The 21,890-nt window shown below is 36.0% G+C and overlaps 1 protein-coding gene across 5 annotated transcripts in view; it reads right to left on the reverse strand.

Moving 5' to 3' along the window:
- The window catches only part of PDE4D (phosphodiesterase 4D), a 734,024-nt gene that overhangs the window by 230,376 nt on the left and 481,758 nt on the right, over positions 1–21,890 (reverse strand). Inside the window, exon 1 of one of the 5 annotated variants that reach the window (XM_087715537.1) lies at positions 12,194–12,317. The exons of the other annotated variants lie outside the window; for them this stretch is intronic. The gene's annotated coding sequence lies outside the window, so the exon portion shown is untranslated. Of the gene's footprint in view, positions 1–12,193; positions 12,318–21,890 lie in introns of those variants that run through there. 5 annotated transcript variants of the gene reach the window in all.

Genomic DNA, 21,890 nt, shown 5'->3' on the forward strand with positions numbered 1-21,890 from the left:
TTACATATATTTTACACTACTGTATCTGTTTGGAGACCTTTATTAATAGAGCTCTCTCTCTCTTTTTGAGAAAAGCATAATTTAAAAACTTCAGATATTGTATATTAAAGGTAAAGGTTCCCCTCGCACATAAGTGCTAGTCGTTCCCGACTCTAGGGGGTGATGCTAGGGGGTGATGCTCATAGCTGTTTCAAAGCTGAAGAGCCAGCGCTGTCCGAAGATGTCTCTGTGGTCATGTGGCCCAGTGAAGGCGCATGGAACACTGTTACCTTCCCACCAAAGATGGTTCCTATTTTTTGACTTTCAATTTTACATGATTTCGAACTGCTAGGTTGGCAGAAGCTGGGACAAGTAACGGAAGCTCACTCTGTTACATGGCGCTAGGGATTCGAACCATTGAACTGCCGACCTTTCTGATCAACAAGCTCAGTGTCTTAGCCACTGAGCCACTGCATCCCTTTATTGCATAATAAAACTCAATAAATCTGAAGTACCCTGCCCAAAATGTAAATAAGACACCAAATTGCCTATCTGTATTGTGGTTGTTTTAGGTTGTCTAGGTGTTTATAAGGGGTTTCAGGCTTGGAAAATTCTAGCAGTGAAAGGTTCCAATAGACAAGTATATTTGTAGCTCAGGTTTGAGCTGTGGGGTCCTTGGTGCTCTCTGAGCTCGGTTGTTTTCTTGCAGATGGTTTCTTGCAATTAGGTGACATGCATCAGTCCAGTGGAGCAAATCCAGTAGCACTGCTGATGTTACCTAACTGGGTATGGAAATGTCTGCAAGACCAACCAACCAAGGAACACCAGGAACCATAGCAAAAGTTAATCATAGGTAATATCATTAGTGATACAAGTGTATATCTGTAAGCAGTCATCATTTTTATATTTTATATTTGTTTGTTGTTTTATTATAAAAGAAAATTAAAATAATTTTTTTAAATAAAAACTTTTTTAAAAAGTTGCCTGTCCTGAATTATAATCAGTCTTACCATAAACCCCAAATGTTATATTGAATTTAACTTTTAAGGATAATCATTTCCCAAACTGGGAGGGGGGGGGAATCTAGCATGAATTCTACTTGCACTTGTATTTTCTCATAAACCCCCCCTGAAGATTCCATATTCCTGCTTAGCAGGTTTATGAGCTGATGTTCCGATTCAGTTAGCAAAGCACTGTTAAGCCTGAGAAGCAATAGGATACTGGACTCTTTGTGATGGAAAATCTGAACAGAGATTTTAAACTCTGTATCTTCCAACAGCCCTAAATCAAATGGGAAGGATGCAGGGCTGGGCTTCAAAATTTTTAGCAAGGGGTTCTTTGGAATTATTGATTCTTACCTTGACAACTTGATTTATTGCATAATTAAAGATTACCTGAATTTAGTAATTTCATGTATCCATATTGATAACTCTGATCAGCAGCTACTCTTGTCTTTTTCTATTGTTTTGTCATTTTCATGGATTTCTGAAAACTGAAGGTTTGTCTACATATAAGCTCTTCTTTTCATGAATGTATGTGAAATTATGTCGGTTTATGTAATGGTCTGTGGAAATAATCTTGGGAGACCAGAGGATGAAGAGCCACATCCTAGGTCACAGTGAGACAACAGATATCTCAGTCCACAGTTGGAATGGAGATGTGGGAAGCATCTCAATAGGGATCCTCCTTAGTTCTTTGGAAAGTAAAGGCAAGAAGGGGAGCATACAAAATTGGTGCCAGCTCTTCAGAGTCCTGGTGGCACATTGGTTAGAATGCAGCATTGCAGGATAATTCTGCCAACTGCAAGCAGTTTAATCCCAACCATCTCAAGGTTGACTGAGCCTTCCATCCTTCCAGAGTTGGTAAAATGAGGACCCAGATTGTTGGGACAATATGCTGCCTCTGTAAAACACTAAGAGAGGGCTGTAAAACACAGTGAAACAGTATGTAAGTCGAAGTTGCTATTCAAAGTAGTCCAGACAAGAAATCAAAACAAAGAGCACTTAACACTACCTTTATTATAGGGTTGCAGTAACAGACTCTTACAAGTCTCAAGGCACTTTGGCCCCTTCATCACCATTACTTTTCAGAGGACTAGGAAGGATCTTTTCTGAAACACTTCCCACATCTGCAGTCCTCCTGTGAACTGAGATCTCTCTTGTCTCACTGCTGCCTAAGCTGCATCTCCTTCTTCTCTTGTCTCCCAGTCATTCTCACAGGCCATTACAGATATTTTTTTTTGCTTCAACATAATCCAATTCATTTATACATAATGACACAGGCTCACATCTGACATTTTCCCAGTTTGAAAGATCCTTCTAAAGCTTTTCACAATTCCATTGTGTTTCTAGGGCTCTTGATGATGTGATGCTACTCTAAAGCGTAACATTAATTCACACCTCACTCCATTTGGATCCAGATATAATCATGCTGTGCGAGAAATCCCATTGTAATCAATAGTGCTAGCTAATCATGACTAACTAAAATCCCTTTCATTCTTGTAAGTAGACTTCGGGTACCTTTGAATCTAAAGAAAAATTGTACAAGCACCAGACTTAATCAGCAAATGCCTGGCTTCTCATATGCTTTTGTGATATGTCTACATTACCTGCTTTCTGTTGTTTAGGCAGTTCTTGTTCCACAAGAGAAACCATAAGCTTAATTCCAGAATTAATCTTTAATAAGAAACTTTTTTATTTAATATTCTATGAATTACTCTTGTAGGCAAGGATATCAGAAAGCTAAAGTATCTGATGTAGTGTTTTTGGCCAAGATGATTAGTTTCTTCTTTTGAATTAGGCACAAGCACATCCTGGAATGAAGGCTGCAAAATTAAGGATTCACTTAACTTTGGAGGTATTTGAATGTTCGGAGGATAGTCATTTCATCTGGGACACTCACAAGACTTTTTAGAATTCATTTCCATTCTGTGAATTAGTGGTGTGCATTTGTGCATTACATCCATTTTATAGTTTACAGTTGGGTAGATTGGTAGTGATGGGCAAAAAGATCTTTTAGTTTTCTATTTCTATTCCTACCATGGATATATCTAATCATGATTCATTTTTCATCTCACAAACTGGCTTCCTATTTCTAATGAGTTCTAAAAATGTCTTTATCGGTAGTTTTAAACAGTACGCTCTTCAATTTGTTTTTGCATACAGCCTTTGCTTGAAAGTAATTTAAGCCTAACAAGAACAGCCCTGTCAATCCAAAGTTCTGCTCTTCTTACTGATTACTTCTGCCAAAATAGATTCAAATGCTACCCGTGGAAAATTAAAACATACACGCTTGTTGACCTCGGTGACCAATGGCTTGCATGTTTTACATAGCGAAATGTGTCAGTCTAGTCTTGCTGGAGTGATAAATATGCTAAACAGTATGTGACCTATTTTGACAAAGAAACTGATAAACACACTGGACAAGTGCAATATTTTTCATACAGGTCACAGCTGTTCCATTAAAGTTCCTCATAAACCTTTCACTATCTGCTAAGCTCAACAACAGGGATATTTTAATGTGAGAAATTTGATGAAAGGTATGGTTTCCATTAGGTAATCTGAATAGGTATTACATTTTGAATTTAATAGTGATTGCACATAATAAAGTTATTAGGGTTTTCTTTGTTTCTTCCACAGAGAAATTACCTTTATGCCTCTATATAGTTTAAGATATAGCTTTGATTCTTTCTTAAATTTTATGCATAGATATAAATGTAATTAAAAAAGATAAATTGTGTGTGTGGGGTATCCCACCATAAGGCAGTTGACAGGATAACTGTTTCAGGGAAAAAAGGCTCAAAAGTCAGATTTTGAAAAATGCTGGCCACTGTGTATACAGTTACGCATTAAAATACATGCAAACATATTGCTGCAGTTCTGTGGCAGAACAATAATGTTTATTCATTTTTTTCTAGGGGAATATCATGTGTACCTATCAGCTGTTGTTGCTAAGTTTAGAAAACTAAGGTTGTTGCACAAATGTTTCTTATTGCATAGGCAAAATAAATACATTATAGAAATGTTAGGTCAGTGGCATCTATGTATTCCTAATTTATGGCTCATGGTGTATCAACTATTGAACATTAAATTTGCATTCTCTGTGGACACTGGCTATTTCAATATTAAATATGCATGGTATCTCTCCCCCCCTTTAAAAAAAACACAATATCACCTTTCATTGAATTACTTGGTAATGTAGGAGAATTGGATATGTATAGGGAAAAAACATGTATGCATCTATTCGCACATTATTTATCTGGGCTGAGTTCACAGATAACAATTTATGGCTAGAATAGAATAGAATAGAATAACAGAGTTGGAAAGGACCTTGGAGGTCTTCTAGTCCAACCCCCTGCTCAGGCAGGAAGCCCTATGCTATTTTAGACAAATGATTATCCAATCTTTCTTAAAAACGTCCAGTGTTGGAGAATTCAGAACTTCTGAAGGCAAGCTGTTCCCCTGATTAATTGTTCTAACTGTCAGGAAATTTGTCCTTAGTTCTAAGTTGCTTCTCTCCTTGATTAGTTTCCACCCATTGACATATTGGGACATTGCTATCATGTCTCTCCTAGTCCTTCTTTTCATTAAATTAGACATACCCAGTTCCTGCAACAGTTCTTCATATGTTTTAGCTTCCAGTCCCCTAATCATCTTTGTTGCTCAGAAACAGTTATTTCTTCTTAATAATCCTGTCTTGACTACCCAGTTCCCAGGATGATTAATCATAAAAGAAAAGGATTTGCACTCCATATACTTATTTTTAAAAATATACCCCAGATAACTAACATTGAAGAAAATAGATAATTTCAGGATAGTTCAAAAATGCAATCTTTTCCATATCTACTTAGGGTTCAGGGGAATCCAACAACTGCTTTTTCCCCAACATAGAATTTTTGAGATTTAGTAATCAGGCGATTAATTAATTACTACTGCTAGCTGTACTTCAAATGCAGCTAAACCACTCTGGAGACAACCACTACACAAATGTTCCTGCTATCTGGGTAGACATAAGTAGAATTACATATACTATAGATCTATGAAACATAGGCGACAATTCAGATTCTACAACATGATTTTTGCTTCCAAAGAATTTCTGAGTAGAGAGATCCCATCATTTAATTGAATATTGTTTGTGTGTGTATCTGTGCATTTTTTCACCATTTCAGAGGATTTGATCAACTTGTCCAAAGACTTTCCAATATAAGATAAAGCCAATTAGATCCTAAAAGTATTTTTTTTCTGAAGCAGTGTGTCTCATTGTTTCATGGTATCCCAGCCCTGGAAATGGTCATCAGCAAAGGACCATCCCTTTTTTCCCCAATGAAATATTAGAGTAAGAGGATGCTAAAACTGTGACTGAGAGAGGCTAGAGAAGATCTAAAACAGTGGGCCTCTTGGGGAGGACAAAATTATCTACAACATTCCATGAACCACACATGAGAAGAACACATTTAAGCTTTCATGTCTATATTGGTATAACTCAGAGGTGATATTCAGCAGGTTCTGATCATTTCTGGACAACCAGTATCGGAAATTTTGAGTAGTCCGGAGAACCAGTAAATACCATCTCTGACTGCCCCCAACCCATCTATTCTCTGCCTCTCGAGTCCCAGTTGATCGGGAAGAAATGGCAATTTTGCAGTATCCTTCCCCTGAAGTGGGGAGGGAATAAAGATTTTACAGAATCCTTCCCCTACCACGCCCACAGAACTGGTAATAAAAAAAAATGAATCCCACCACTGGTATAACTATAAATCAAGAAATACAATTTAGAAAAAGACATGGGTTTGTACCCTAGCTTTGAGTCAGAAAATCAGGAATTGATCAATAACGCCCAATCTCCTTTCTGCCCATTTCTGGCTAATCCTTTTTGCAACTATATCAGTTTCTACAATGTATCTATAAACAATCAAGAAATGAAAGTATTCCAGTTTTAACAACAGAGTTTGGTTGGAGTAATGATTAAAAATGGAATATTTTCATTTCATTTGGTTGAATATTATCAGTTTCCATCTTGTACTGATGAAATTAACAGTACCACTCTTCTGCTGTACTCCTATTATAAAATCTTAAATTACTACCATGAAATCTTACATTGTACCCTCAACATATTTCTTGATAGTGTTTAAATAAGTTTTTTTTTCTTTCCCAGTAATTTTTTGTGTTCGTGGAAATATATGTCTCTCTCTCTCTCTGTGTGTTTGTGTGTTTGTGTGTTTGTGTGTGTGTGTGTGTGTGTGTGTATGGAAGCAGTGAGCTTCCTCCCATATTTGGGCATACCAGGGGTTGTGACACTAATTATACACACACACACACGCACACACGCACACACACACACATATTTCCATGAATATTATTTCCTGAAAAGAACCTGTTGGTATTATACTTTCATATTATTCTGTAACAAAAAGTTATACAGAAGTGAGATTTTATTGCCTAATGCTTACTTATGGCTGTATAAACATTTGCATTTTATCTAGCCATGCAAATATTTGAAAGTGTTATGAAGAATGAGCTAAAAAAACTTTTTTTTATTTCTAAGCCCAGAAAATATCATCTGTTCTGTGACACAGTTGTTTTTGAGCTCATCTTGACCTTCCCCAGTAAAAAAAACTTCTGCCTTGATTGTTGTATCTGTGGATGGCTTGCAATTGCCATTCTGAGAGACTTCTGGTCAATTTGCTTCTTTATTACAAGAACAGGCAACCTGATACTCTCCAGATATCTTTGACTATAAAACTATTTCCTATAAACTTTTCAAATTTTTGTGAACTCTAATTAAAATGAGAAACGTCACCAAAAATATTAGAAAAATATTAGGTTGTCTACCAACGTTATTTGACCTATTGACAGTGAATAAACTGCCTATAAACTCAAATATTCTAGGTTGCTATTGTTAAATTAAAATGGCAAAGATCAAGGCATGTGTCTTACTAATCCAAAATACATATTCCAATGGCTAAATTGACTAATTTGATCAGAGAGAAAAAAACACAATTACTTTTGTAATCAATTCTACTTAAAAACTGTTTCTGGATTTTGTGCTTGATGTATAAAAAAATGAAACTTTGATTTGGGGTTTTATCAATTAGATAGGTTTGTTGTTTTACCAATTTGATAGGTTTGTAGAAATGGCTAGTTTATTCTATTATTTAAAAGTGAAAAGTTGAGGTTTGATGTTATTATCTTATTCTGCTGAAACAGGCCGTCAGAAATCAACGCTTGTTCTTTCTTTTTCCCTTTTTCCTTCTCTATTTTTCCTACTGTTTTTTAATATTTTAAACTAATAAAAATACAAAATATGTGTTCCAATGCATAAAAAATTAGAATAAAATATATTATTCTATTACATGAGAATCCACTTGATTAAAAATAATTATGACTCACAATATAAAATGAACACTACAAAATTACAAAATGTAAAGATTATTATAAGGCTGCTAGTCCAAACTCTTTTTCAGTTCAATGGGAATCCTCTAAAATATTTTTTAAAAGTGGCCATCAAGCTTCTATTTAAAAATATCAAGTAAGAACAAATTCTCCACTGCTCTTACTGCCAGAAGAATCTTCTTAAAATTCATTCTGATTCTGTTTTAGAAAACTTAAACCCATTGATTAACGGTCCTGCTGTTTATTTCAAAAGAGAGCAGACTGTCTATTTTTGCATGCTGCCATCTTTAAAATATCTAGACTGGAAGATTTTTTTAAAAAAAATCCCAGAGGAAAGCAGTGGAAAACCAGTTCCATGTCATGGCTATGATGCCTGTATGGACATAAACATGGAGTAGATAGAAGACAGGCTAGTCTGAGTGGTAGCACCTCAGAAACATGAATGCATTTATGTTTCCCAGGTCAAATCCATTATACCTGGAGACTTGAAGAACTTCCTTGATGACATCTCAAAGCCCACTCCTGTGATCTTTGAAAAATCATAGAGGACCAGCACAGAACCAGTGAATACCAGAGAACAACTGAGATGGTAAGGGGCTGTGAAGGAAAAAAGCTATAAGCTGCAGTTGGAAGTATTAGGATATAATTTAGCTTGGAATAGAGAAGACTAAAAAGAAAGGTGATAGCCATATTTAAGGTTCTGAAAGTTAATCATATAGAACACAGCACAGAATTGTGTTTTAGCTGTTGGGTTTAAATTACAAAGAAGATGAATTTTGTTGGACATTCCTAACAATAATGGCATTATAACAGTGAGAAATGATGGACTTTGCTGAAGATATTTGATCAATAGATGCTCATTAATCGGGGTGGATATATTAATGGATTCTGGCACAAGGTAGGGTTGGATCAGATGATCTCCAAAGATCCTTTCAATCTTTCATTTCTATGATTTTTTTGAATAAATAAATCCAGGTGTTTGTGTACCCATTCAGAAGTGGCAAAATTGAAGATTCATTTTTTAGACAGTCAAATGAGAGATCAGTGGCATAATTTTAATTCTTGTTGATATACTCTAATTTTTGGGACAACTCATATATGCTTTCTCTAAAGTAGCCACACAATTATAGGCTTGAACACGGATACGCTATCAATAAATATGAAAATAAATATATTTTCCTAAATAGTATTTATATGCTATACTGTACATTCAAATATCTTTTCTCTGTTTTTGACTCGGAGTAGTGTTATCAATACAGTCTGATGGCAAATTGACCTCCCAGCTCTATGAAATAAGAACCTGAAGCAGATATATTTTATATTAATAAGATTTCTAGAAGTGAAAATGCTCTGCGTTTTTATAAAAAACAGTTTTCCTCAAAAAGAAATCCAACATGTAAATGATTTTGATCTCTCTTGTGCTTTTTCCTTGCCTATACATAATATCAAGACTTAGCAAAAGGAAGCATATGGAAGTAAAGCACATGGAAAAATACTGCAAATAATCCACTTAACTATACAGCAGAAGGCTGGCTTAGACAACAACTGAAACATGACATTGCAGTCCCCTATCTGATGCTATCCATTACATCTAAGCTTTTCTATTTCAAATCTTCATGTTTGTTGCAATCCAAAGCTGGCAAGTTAGTAAATTTATTAGAATGTATTTCCTCAATACCACAAGAGAGACATATATTGATTATATCGACATATGGACAGAGTGATCATGTATAATTCTCAAATTCTCTTATGTTCTCCATGCTCTCATCTTTTGCTCTCTCTTTTTTTAGTGCAAAAATGGGAAAACCCAAATATTGTCTGTTCCTTTGACTATGCCAGGGCTAAGTCTCAAAACAGCAGTTGCTTATCTTCAATAATACAACAAATCCACATTTTAATTACATAGTTGAAAGGCTGCATGACTTCCACTGGAGATTCTAATCCCTGAATGTTGCTGTTGTTCTATCCCCAAAAAAATCAATCCCAAACAGCAGGTTTTCAAAAATGTTTAGCTTATTGTAATAAAGCTTTTTTTAAAAAAAACAACCTCATTGTCACATGTTTATGAACGTATGAGTAGATGTGAATGTCGCATTGATTAGAAGGGAAGTTCATTAAAATCATACATATGTGGTTCTAAGAAAGCACAATGGATGTCTCCACTATTAACACATTTGCACAGAACCATTTTTCGTAGAATTGTATTGTCCAACCTTACATTTAGTAATATATTTTACTTTGTGAGTATCATTATGCTGCATTCAGAGTATCTGATACTATAAGCTATACCTGAAGAGGTAAATAGTAACATAGTAGCTAAATAAATAAATAAATACAATACAATAAAATATTTTAATACTACTGTTCCTCTGTTTACCAATTTAAATCCTCTAAATTGGGTTAATATACAGATCTCTACCCACACACTCACAAGCAGGTAATTTAAAGGGAATTGATCGCATACTGGAAAGATTTCAGGAATTCTTATATTCCCCAGTTGTGTTTCTCAGAAAGCAACAATCTAGGAAGCTGGGAGATGGTATCCTAACACAACAATAGTGCCACGTCAGAGGTGGGTTGCTCCCAATAGTGGAACCGATAGTGGTGGTGACAGGATGCTTCACCCACCCACCAGACACTTCTGCACATGCGCAGAAGTGTTGTGCGCGAATATGTGCACAAACACGCGCAAACCAGTAGTAAACCAGTTAGCAACCCACCACTGTGCTACGTGTGCCTTCCATTTCTAGAGTTTATTGTTTCTATGATATCTATGCATGCTGTGTATGACAAAATCCAAGACCGATGCCAGTCTGGTAATCTTCTGGCATGGAAGAGTCATATCTGGTTCTAGAAATGCCCCAATTTTGCCCCATTGCTTTTTTTAATGAATACAAATTTTGTATTTGATATTCTGGAAAGCCAGCTTGGTGTAGTAGTATAAAGGTGTTGGGCTAGAAAGGAGAAGGTTATGACAGCAACTCTCTGTCAACTCAGCTGACATGGAGTTGTGGGGATAATAGGTTGGTGCCTTGTGTTGTATATAAATGAAGTGTATAATAATAGTAATTTTAATCAATGCAAAATGTTGCATTTTTCCATCTAAAATTAGGCTTCTATCCAAGGCTCAAGCCAGTCGTTTCTTCCAGAATGAATTTTGTTTTCCTTCATTATTTTCCATTTGCTACTCTACATTTATGCTGGTCAATGACAATAATAAAGATCTGATCCAATTCAATTTGCCATTCTGCATATTTTATGCACAACTCAGTCCTCATTGGTGTGTTTTGACTTTTAGTTTGCCCTTTTAAGTTTTCTTCCTTTTTAAAGCATTTCCTGGTGTCATTCCATGGGTTGTTGAGGATGACCATCATGCTCCTGGTTACCTGAGATAACAGGGCTAGGAATTTGAGGATATTGGTTAAAGACCTATGGTGGTGCCACTGCCAACAGTTTCTTTCCTCTGACTTTTGTTGTCATCTATTCACCTGCTGCTCCTTCTGAAGCCCTTATAGCTATAAGAAAGAGTAGATAAAACACTTTAATTATCCTTTAATTATTTTCTCTTCATTGTTGGGATAATAGGCTTGGCTGGGTTACTATGGGTAATCAGGACACAAGTAAAGAGAAAATGAACCCATTCCTTATTTATTAATTCTCCAGAAAATTAACCAGTATGATTCTGAATAGTCTGTTTGGACTACACATTTATCTTTAGAATTTGGTGCTAAGAGAAAGGATGCTAAGAGTGATATGGGAAGCGGGATTGCTATGTTTGATGGCAACCTTGCAACTTTCCCTAACTCCAGTCTTCTGACAGTAATTCAGAATTCACATAATTTATCATCTTATACCGCTCCACTTTTTATAGAATGCCCTTGTAGTTCTTCTCATTAGACTAATTTCTGTTTTGATCAGTGGCAAACAGCTTTTCCCCAGCAGTCTTTGGTTATACAACACTTGCAATCAAGTATTTTTGAACAAAGAAATTAAATAATGTTTGCCTGTTAAAATCATACAGCAACAGATATCAATCAGAATGGATGCTTTATACTACCATTATTTAAAGTCTGAACTGACTTCCCAGGAGATGGATCCATCAATTGGCTGAGAAAGTCAAGTCAACATATATAACAGTAAAATAACTTATTAATTGGGAGACACAGGAAATGAAATAAAATGCTCTCCTATAAATGTACCGGTCACATCATTTTCATATAGTTTCCAATTCTCAAAAAAGCTTTATGTCAGAAAGAGTACAGGTTTGGAAATAATATAGAAAAAGAAGCCACAAATTTTGGAATACTTGTTGTGACCAATTCATTCACAAAATGCTATCCAGACTAATATATCTGAACTAGTGTGAACTAGAGCTACATTAGCCTGGTTCAGAATAGCTGATATGAAATTAATATATGATCTGCAAATGATAAGATATTCTGTGAAGGTAAAATACTGGAAAGACCTCAATCAAGCAGACTGGGCAACAAATACTATATATACTGCATATATACAGAAATATGGAGATTAGATCATTGGATCCTTTACAGCTGAGTAACACTATGTTCCTAACAATTCTTTCCTCCTATTTAGAAGAAGAAAAATCTGGTGTTTCTAGTACTATGAATATGATTAATAGCCAAGCTACTTTATTTTTCAAAGAAACCTTAGAAACTCCTAGTTTCCATACACTTCAAGTGGAGCACAAAAGTCAACTCAGTTTTATGTTTCTACATAACAACTCTTGCCAAAGTAGGGCTTACTTTCTGTTACCAACCTCAGAACAAAATAGGCACATAATGAAGCTGTTTTTGAAATCTTACCCAAGTTGACGAACAATGCCATTTTTGCATTCACTGTCTTGTTTTTACATTTGCTACACATCATGCAAGAAATACAATTTCTGTCATTTCAAGGAGATGTGAAGTAAAACTTACCTAGAAATAAAGAAGAGAGAAAATGTTTCAGTATTATAAATATTACATTCTAAACATATCTTTCTTCTCTCCCACCACATAATAATCATATGTTTTTATCTAAACAGTTTAGAAAGCATCAGATGCGTCTGTTACATTCTGTTCTGTTACTAGCAGGGACTAGTTGTAATGTATTGGTTTCAAAAACAAAAACAAAAATACCAAAAGAAGGAATTTTCTACCACATCAAATGATAGTTTAGCATTCATTTGTGGATTAGCATGGGTTTTAGCCTGTCCAATCAGATGCTTTCTATACATCACACTACCAAGCTTGGGATAATCAGTCAGCATGGCTAACACAGAAGATCTGGTTTACTCACTTTCATGAAGAGATAGATGGGATAAGATGAGAAAAAATGCATATTGGGACTACACAATGCCATTAAATGCAGGTAGTCCTTGACTTTCAACAGTTCACTCAGTGACCGTTCAAACTTACAACCCTCTCTAGGCTGATTCCTTATGAGAGGTCAATAGAATGAAATAAGTGATAATTTTCTCATTTTCAAAACTGGACAGTATTTTTAATTGAGGAAGATCCCAAAGCAATAATACTTTACAGCCTTAACCAAATATAATATGTTTTCCCTAGCAGTGAATATCCTATTGATTATCTTATGGCAAACGCTTGAAACAGCAAAGTGCAATATTTGGGTTTATATATAAAAAAACAAATACGAATATTGAAAACCTATCACAAGACCTGAGCTGACGTGGTTCTCACCTGATGTGACTTCACTATCACACAACCTACTGACCACACAACCCTCTTATAAGCAGAAGAACACCGACACTGACATTCCCTACATTCCACTGAAGATGTTACTTAGCCTGGTAACGAAATGAAACCAACCCACAAGCTCAGAGGATGAACTTTCACCTTCATCCTACACTTGAGCCAGAGATATTTATCACTATCTCATATTGAAAACTGTTCAAAAGTAGCAAATTCCATCAGAAACTTTTACTTCATATACACACTTGATTATCATAGAATTATGCACTCTCCAAGATCAGTCAAACATTTATTATATGTATGCATAAATTGACATTGCTTTCAGGATTACTTGAGTCATCATTAAACATAGAAAATTTATATCAGTACAGCAATAGATGCTATCTGGAATCTATTAGGAAGCATTCTAGCAGACTGGATTAAACTTAATTTTCTCCTACAATTATTCATAGAAGGAAAAGGCTTGAATAACACCAAAAAACAAAACAACTTTGAAAGAAAGAAGCTACACAGTTGTATCTCAAAGTAACAGTACAATCCTTTTCCTTTCATAGGTGGGACACTGTGTTAAATGTCCTGGGCCTGAAACCCAGAGAAGGCTTCCAAAATATGTTTCCATTTATAATGAGGAAATAAATTCTTTTCCTTAAAGACAATAAACCTAAGCAGTTAAAATCTAATACCAAAATCTTTTCAATACTCTGTTCCCATTTACCAGACCATTGGTTTCAGCGAACGAACTACAAAATGGAGGGGGAGAAATCACATTGCCATAAGATGCAAGAAGAAGAGGTGTGCACACATGTGTGTATACATATACACAACAGCAACTAAGATGATAAAAGTCCTGGAGATGAAAACATATAAGAGAAGAGTTGCAGGATTTGGGTTTGGCTAGTCTAGAGAAAAGAAGGACTAGTGGGGACATGATATCAGTATTCCAGTATTTAGAAGTTGCCACAAAGAAGAGGGGATAAACTTATTTTTCAGAGCACCAGAGGGCAGGACAAGAAACAATGGATGGAAACTAATCAAAGAGATAAGCAACCTGGAATTAAAGAGAAACTTCCTAACAGTGAGAACAATTAAGCAGTGAAACAACTTGCCATCGGAAGTTGTGAGTGCTTCATCACTGGAGCTTTTTAAGAAGAGACTGGACAGTCACTTGTCTGAAATGGTATAGGGTCTCCTGCTTGAACAGGGGGTTGGACTAAGAGACCTGGAAGATTCCTTCCAGCTCTGTTCTGACTGATATCTGACGCCTATCAAATGAACATTCTGTTCCAAGACTTCAAAGGGCCAGAAGGCATGAAAAAGCAGTGGAAGCTTCTAAAACATCAATCATGGCCTATTCAATAGCTAAGGCCATTTATTTCTCTGCTATGAATTGTTTTAAATCTGCTTTTAATGGTCCTGTTGCTGCTTGGCTGCTGTTGAATCTGTACTTAGCAACCAAGGTATCCACCATCAGATACTTTTTCACAGATCTGAAAGTTTCCTGTTTTATTGGCTGCTGCCTTTCTGTCTGCTGGGCATTGTAGAGATGGCCCAGTGGTTTACTGCCACCTGCTGTGAGACAGACAGACAGGCCAGCCTGGGCTAAATCAAGCAATTCTTTCTGGAAGGCATGCAACAAGAAAACTAATTGGTTGCTCTCCACCTCCTCCTTCCGCTCCTACACCTCTGATAATCACTATCCTTCTGCCTTGATTAGCACAAACAGTTGTTAAGACATCTGTGCATGCAAACAAGATCACAAAGTAGGATTATTTATGAAAAATTAAGATAAAAATGTTTGGACTTTTAGAAATAATGCAGACAACTCAATATGTACAGTAATAATTTTTCTGTGTCTGTCTGGAGCCTTACAATTCCAAGGTATACAGCCTAGAGAAGGTGATGGAAAGCTTCAAGGAAGGTGGCTAATATTTTAAAACTGATGGCAGTATCCATACCTCTTGTTGCTATAACCAGCTGATGAAATGAGCACAGATAATGAAGTTACATTTTAAGAACACACAAATCAAGGTGGAAATATTCCAAGGAATGGAATGGAGAATTAAATAAAAACAAAATAGAAATTGTTACCCTCCAGATTCAATCAAATGGAGAGTTGATCAGAGCAGCTATATATAACTGTATGGAAAGATAGGGATGTGTGATCTTTCTTTCTTTCTTTCTTTCTTTCCTTCCTTTCTTCTTTCTTTCTTTCTTTCTTTCTTTCTTTCTTTCTTTCTTTCTTTCTTTCTTTCTTTCTTTCTTTCTTTCTTGTATTCCACCTTTGTTATTTTTACAAATAACTCAAGGCAGCAAACATATCCAACATGCCTTCCTCATCTTGTTTTTCCACACAACAACAATCTTGCGGAGTTGGATTGGGCTGAGAAAGAGTGACTAGCCCAAGGTCACCCAGCTGGCTTTTGAGCCTAAAATGAGACTAGGATGCTTAACAAATCTGTGTTGGAAAAATCTGGACAAACACTGCAGCGAAACAAAAAGATAAATAAAACTTTAACTCCTGTAGTTGTCTAGATTTTGAAGCACAGATCTGGTACCTTATCCAAGAGGAGATAGAGAGGAAAAAAGAGAGGAAAAAAAGAAACATTCCAATAACAGAACTCTAGAGTAAAAAAAAGGCAAAAGAAAATTTACCAGGGAGATTAGGTTGCATATTGAGATAAACAGTGAATTCTTAAAATACAAAACTGTTTGAACCCCCAATGTATACCTTTATTTCAGTTTCTAACCTACACTAAACCTGGAGGTAACTTACAGAATTTCCATTTAGCAAGCCAGGGAGGAGAATGTAAGGAACAAATTATCTAATGAAGATAAGAAAGTGGCATGTTTTTTTTAATTTGGTGTTTCATCGTTCAACACTCCCAGATGTAGGGTTAAACAGAATTGGTTGCCTTCCTTAAACAAGCATTGTAGAATACAAATACATTCTATAGTTTAGCTAAATTAAAAGGTGCACTTGTTCTTGAAATAATTATTATTTTCCTTGGCCCTCCAAAGTTAAAATTGTATTGGCTATACATGTATATAGACCCTATTTCTCTTATTTTAGTAGTGCAAGATACAATATATAATGCAATTCATGTCATTTTTCAATTGCTACATTGAAAAAATAATAATTTTGTCAGGAATAGCAGAAACATTGCTCCAACATCACTGTAGCTGCAAGTTTCAAAACTGTCTGAAAGATTCTGCACTAAGTAGAATTGCTACAAAATCACCATATTGTCACATTTCCAGAATATTTATTTGTTTGAGATCCGGGAACTGTTTCTGCTTTCATGGTTTGATAAACATCAGTCAGTGAAAAAACTACACGGAAAATTGAAGAAGCCATATTCTAAGAGCTCAAATTCTCCTCTATGGGATTAGAGACTTTTTTGCTCTTCATATAAACTTAATTTCCTTTCATCTCAGTAACTACTCCAAGCCATAAACACCACTTTTTACCTAGTCTTCCCCTAGTTCAATATGCCTCCTCCTCCTTTGCTTTCTAAAGCAGTGTTTCTCAAACTCAGCACTTGAAGATGTGTGGATTTCAACTCCCAGAATTCTTCAGCCAACATGCAGCTTTATACCAATGTAACACATTCCAAAAATCCTGAGACTACAATTCCCTTAATTCTGAATCAAAATCTAAACTGGCTGGAAATTATATTGCAACACATCTGGAAAATATCAGATTGAGGTCCATTGATATAAATCAGTGGAAATAGAACCCTTTCTGGGGTGTCAAACTTGATTTCACTGAAGGCTGCATCAGGATTGTGTTTGATGTGAGAGGGCCTGAGTCAGCGTGGCCAGGGTGGGCCTAGCCAGCTTGATATCACTCATGTTGGGGCCTGAGCACTCTTCCAGTGAAAATGGGCTACCAAACTCCATTTTCAGCTGTGATGGTCTCCTGCAACCCTCTGCCAGCAAAAATGGACCTCGGGTGGGTGGCGCCTGCAGCCGTCCCGAGCTCTGTTTTTGCTGGCAGAGGCACTGAGGGTCAGTCCTTTGCTATTTCCAGGGTAGACCCACAGGCCAGATCTAAGCACCCCCCCCCCGGGCCGGATCTGGCCCCGGGGTCTTGAGTTTGACACCTTTGGTCTATGTAGTCTATGTATTTTGTCACAAATGACAAAAAAATGTCATGAAATTTAGAAACTAATATGTTGCTTGTGACCTAAGCTTTTTATTCAACTATGCTTACAACGGGATATACTCTATAACATGCTGTGGTGAGTGGGCCTGAATGTGTCTACACACTTCACTGATTATTGCCATTAAGTGGATGCTGACTGAGTGACCACGGAGATAGATTATCTCAAGAAGATCTTGATGCTTCAGGTCTTCTAACAGGGCACCCTTTGCATAATTGCTGCTCGTTTTTATCTTCTTCTTACTGCCAGCTTTCCCAACATTATAGATTTTTTCCCTACAGAACTGGGTCTTTGCTTCATGTCTCCAAAGCAGGATAATTTGAGCCAAATCATTTGCACTTCAATTGACACTGTGCATATTTACACATTCTTAAATGTAAATACATCATTGGGGAAGAATAGTAAATAGAATTAAATGCAGAAAATTAAATAGGTACAATTATATTGCTGATAGTGATCATTAAAAGAAAACCAACTTTGCCAGGGGCATGCTGGCAATTTTAAGCTAACTGTCACATGTCAATTATGTTGCAATCAGGAGATAAACTGAAGACCTATATAAATATAGAAAGGCTCTACAAGACAAAAAGAAAAACTGAATAATTGGCAGACTTGCTGATGGAAACAAGAGAACACATAAGGAGCAACAAGAGCCACTATATTGTTCTTGGGAATACAGGTAGTCCTCAAATTACAACAGTTCACTTAGTGACCATTCAAAGTTACAATGGCACTGAAAAATGTGACTTATAATTTTTCACACTTATGACCATTGCAGCATTCCAATGGTCATGTGATCAAAATCCAGATGTTGGCAACTGACTCACATTTATGACAGATGCACTATCCTGGAGTCATATGATTCCCTTTTATGACTTTCTGACAAGCAAACTCAATGGGGAAGCCATATTCACTTAACAATTGGATTATTAACTTAACAGCTGCAGTGATTCACTTAACAACTGTGGCAAGAAAAGTCATAAAATGGGGTAGAATTTAACATTTAGCAACAGAAATTTTGGACTCAATTGTGGTTGTAAGTCAAGGATTATTCAACTATGTTTGTATTATGATTGCAAAACTAATTTAGACACTAAAAAGTGCCACCAAAAACTAAGCTAAGATCTGCTTTGCTTTTTCTGCATGAATGAGAACATAATAACAGTTATGAATTTAATATTGCGTACTAATAAGTTTTTAGTAATGTCCTGAATAGTCTGGAAAATATAAAAGGCTCTTCCTAGAAGTTACCTCTTGTGAGGGAGATTAATTGTGGCCTTGTAAATTGCTTGCAGTTTTGGAGAATGCTTGAAACATTAATTTTAGAAATGTTTCGTACAATCCCTTTCTTATCTTCCCTCTGCAGGGTTTGAGGACTTAACCAATATAAGAATTGTATTTTTTTTAAAAAAATGAAAAAGCGGTTGGGAAAAATGATGTTCTACTTTTTCCCCAACTCTCTCTTTGTAAAGCTAATTTATCTCAAATTCTGACAAGCTTTTCACCACAACACACACTAGATTTGTAAGAGCTTCCCCACAGAATTGAAGCCATAATGCGTTACCTGCATGTGACCCATCATTCTGGTTCAGATGTAGTGCAAAACCTTCACTTTGCATTATGAGAAAAGGGCTTTAGGGAATTTAGGCTTACATCCTCTCTTTTTTCCCCCTCTGGATTTCTTTCCTTGTTGTAAAGATGATGTGATAGAAAGCTTCTATTTTGAAATAAGTACAACTCTCTTTTTAGTAGCAGGAAAACTGTGTGATTTCTAATTGTGATTAAATAAACAAATTTAGGCTTGATGCAAACAATTTGGCTGCCTGAAGCTGAGCCCTCCACCATCCATCCAAGACTGGGTACACAGCAGTGATGAATTTTTTTTTTTTTTTTACTACTGGTTCTGTGGGCATGGCTGAGTGAGTATGGCAGGGGAAGGATATTGCAAAATATCCATTCCCATCCCAGTCTGGGGCCAGCCAGAGGTGGTATTTGCCGGTTCTCCGAACTACTCAAAATTTCTGCTACCGGTTCTCCAGAACCTGTCACAACCTGCTGAATTTCACCCCGATACATAATACATAAAGTCACACGATTTTGGTGTATCAGGCAGGAAAGCCCAGATTCATTTCTTATAGTGTAATCCTATAATTATAATATATTAAATAACAATTTAATTGTTAATGTGTCCCCCTCGCATCAGGCAGTTTCCTCAGTTCACTTCATTAATAAGGATAGCACCAGCAATCTTTTATATAAGCCATGGTTTAATACCTATTTGCTTTAATTGTACTCACATAAAGCACACCAGAAATCTCAGAGTAGAACACTGTCTAAGAGTGAAAACATTTGAAAAGCCAGATGCTTGTTCGTCCATCCGTCCATCCATCCATCCATCCATCCCACCATAGAAAGCCAGCTGCTTTCAAAATAACAGTTGATTCTAAGTTTATGCAGGTTTTTGGGGTGAAGGGGGGCTGTTCATTATTATCTCGGACAGCAAAATATGATCAGTCACTTTACTATGAGATGACATGCTATATAAATATGATTACTAAATACAAATAAATAAATAAATCATCCCTGAGTTCATTGTTCAGCTGAGCTATTTTGCAAGCAAATGCATAATTTGACTTTGTGGGGCCATATTATAACACAAGATTGAAAAATCTTCTCTATTTTTTTTAGCAATAGCAGTAGACTTATATACCGCTTCATAGGGCTTTCAGCCCTCTCTAAGCGGTTTACAGAGAGTCAGCATATTGCCCCCAACAATCTGGGTCCTCATTTTACCCACCTCGGAAGGATGGAAGGCTGAGTCAACCCTGAGCCGGTGGGATTTGAACCGCTGAACTGCTGATCTAGCAGTAGCCTGCAGTGCTGCATTTAACCACTGCGCCACCTTGGCTCTATTATCTTCATTATATTTTTATTTACATTTGTACCTTGCAAAATCTTAAAGAACTCTCAGTAGTTATTGTCAGACTCATCATTCTCATAATCGTTAATTTCAACCCAGAAAACAAAGCAAATTCAGCAGTATATATTGAAATTTGCAGATATAATAATTATTTTTCCTTTTAATTAATGCCGGTAACATTCTGCCTTTCTACAGGATGACTTTTCATGGACTATAGCATCATTAAGTGAAATTAACAATGCAGCAATTATATGTTTAGAAAGAAGAAAAGAGAGCTTTACATGTGACTATAAATTTGCCCTGATACTAAACAATTAAAAATGTATCCTCACTGTCAGAAGAACGCAAAAGGAAACAGGCTCAGAGTTCCCTCCAGCGTTCCCAGAGCTCTGACGTCAATTTATATCATGTTGATAAAAGAGGATGTCAGCTGTTTGATTCTCTTGTGCTCTGGGAAGAATATTTTTTTCTTTTAAAGAATAGCTTTGCCCTAAATTCCGCAAGAGGAACTTCAAAACACTGACAAGAATGGATATTAAACACACAGCTGAATCTAAGCCCCTCCATCTTCCACAGGACTGTGCAAACATTCTTCTGTAATGCCCTTTTAACACTTTATTTTTCAGAAGTAAAAAAATGTGAGCCCTCAACTGAGGCTATCTGAACAACAAGATAAGCCAGAAAATAGAAAGGCAACCTTCCCCAACCAGAATGAATGCAAAGATTTGAGGTCCCAGAACCTCTGGAAGGCACTAGGCTCCTTTGAGACTTCAGGTTTCTTCTTATAATGGTATAAATCCCATCAAAGATCCCCCGTTACACTTCATGTTTTTTTAAAACAAAAAAAATAAAAAATAAAATGTAAAAAATATTCATATAATTTTTAAAACAATAGTATTTTACTTTCAGCTTAAGCTTCCATATTTCCTTTTCTGTGTTTATTTTATGTTAATTACTATAATGCACGTCATTCTTAAGATTACTTGGTATTAGATTATTTTCCCTCTATTTCTGTCAACTAATATCTTCTGTTTTCATAGTATAATCCTCTGTATGTTTATTTACAGGTAAGATTCAGATGAGCAGATTTATTCCTAGTAACAATATTTAGGCTGTTATTTTAAAAAAATTAAAAAAATAAAGCAATTTATCATAATACTACCAAATTTTCTTTGCAGGAGGACAGATTGTGCATAAAGCAGCACCCAATACCATTCTGAGATTTGTTTCAGATTTGTGAAACCACAATTTGGTTTAATAAATGACGAGACAGATGCCACCTCTGACTGCTGCACGGCAACTGTTGCCAAGGAAACCATGTTTTCCTTTTCTCTTCTTTGGCCTTCCTGATTTACTTTTCACTATCTCAGCATCCTTTTCAGCTTAGGGAAAACAGGAATTAACAATGAGAAAGATTTCCATGGTTGCTGACAGACAGAAAAAAAAAAAAAAAGGGAGGCAATAAATAAGTATCAGAACACTCCAATATTGCAAGAAATAATACAGCCTTGTCACAAATAGCTGTTTGTCTCCCTTGATTGTATTGTGTGCCAAGAAAGGCACCCTGAAACCTCAACGGGGGATCATGGATTACAGAAAAGTGTTAAGAATGTCAGTACATGGAATAATAATGGCTATTGTAGGAAGACCTATGTATACATTTTATTTGATAGTATTATGTCTCATGTTTTGCCAAGGGGATGAATAAAGAATGCATATAATG

The sequence above is a fragment of the Thamnophis sirtalis genome, unplaced genomic scaffold, assembly GCF_051295495.1.
Source record: "Thamnophis sirtalis isolate CommonGarterSnake01/CBP01778 unplaced genomic scaffold, rThaSir2_p1.2 scaffold_5, whole genome shotgun sequence".
Lineage (NCBI taxonomy): Eukaryota > Metazoa > Chordata > Lepidosauria > Squamata > Natricidae > Thamnophis > Thamnophis sirtalis.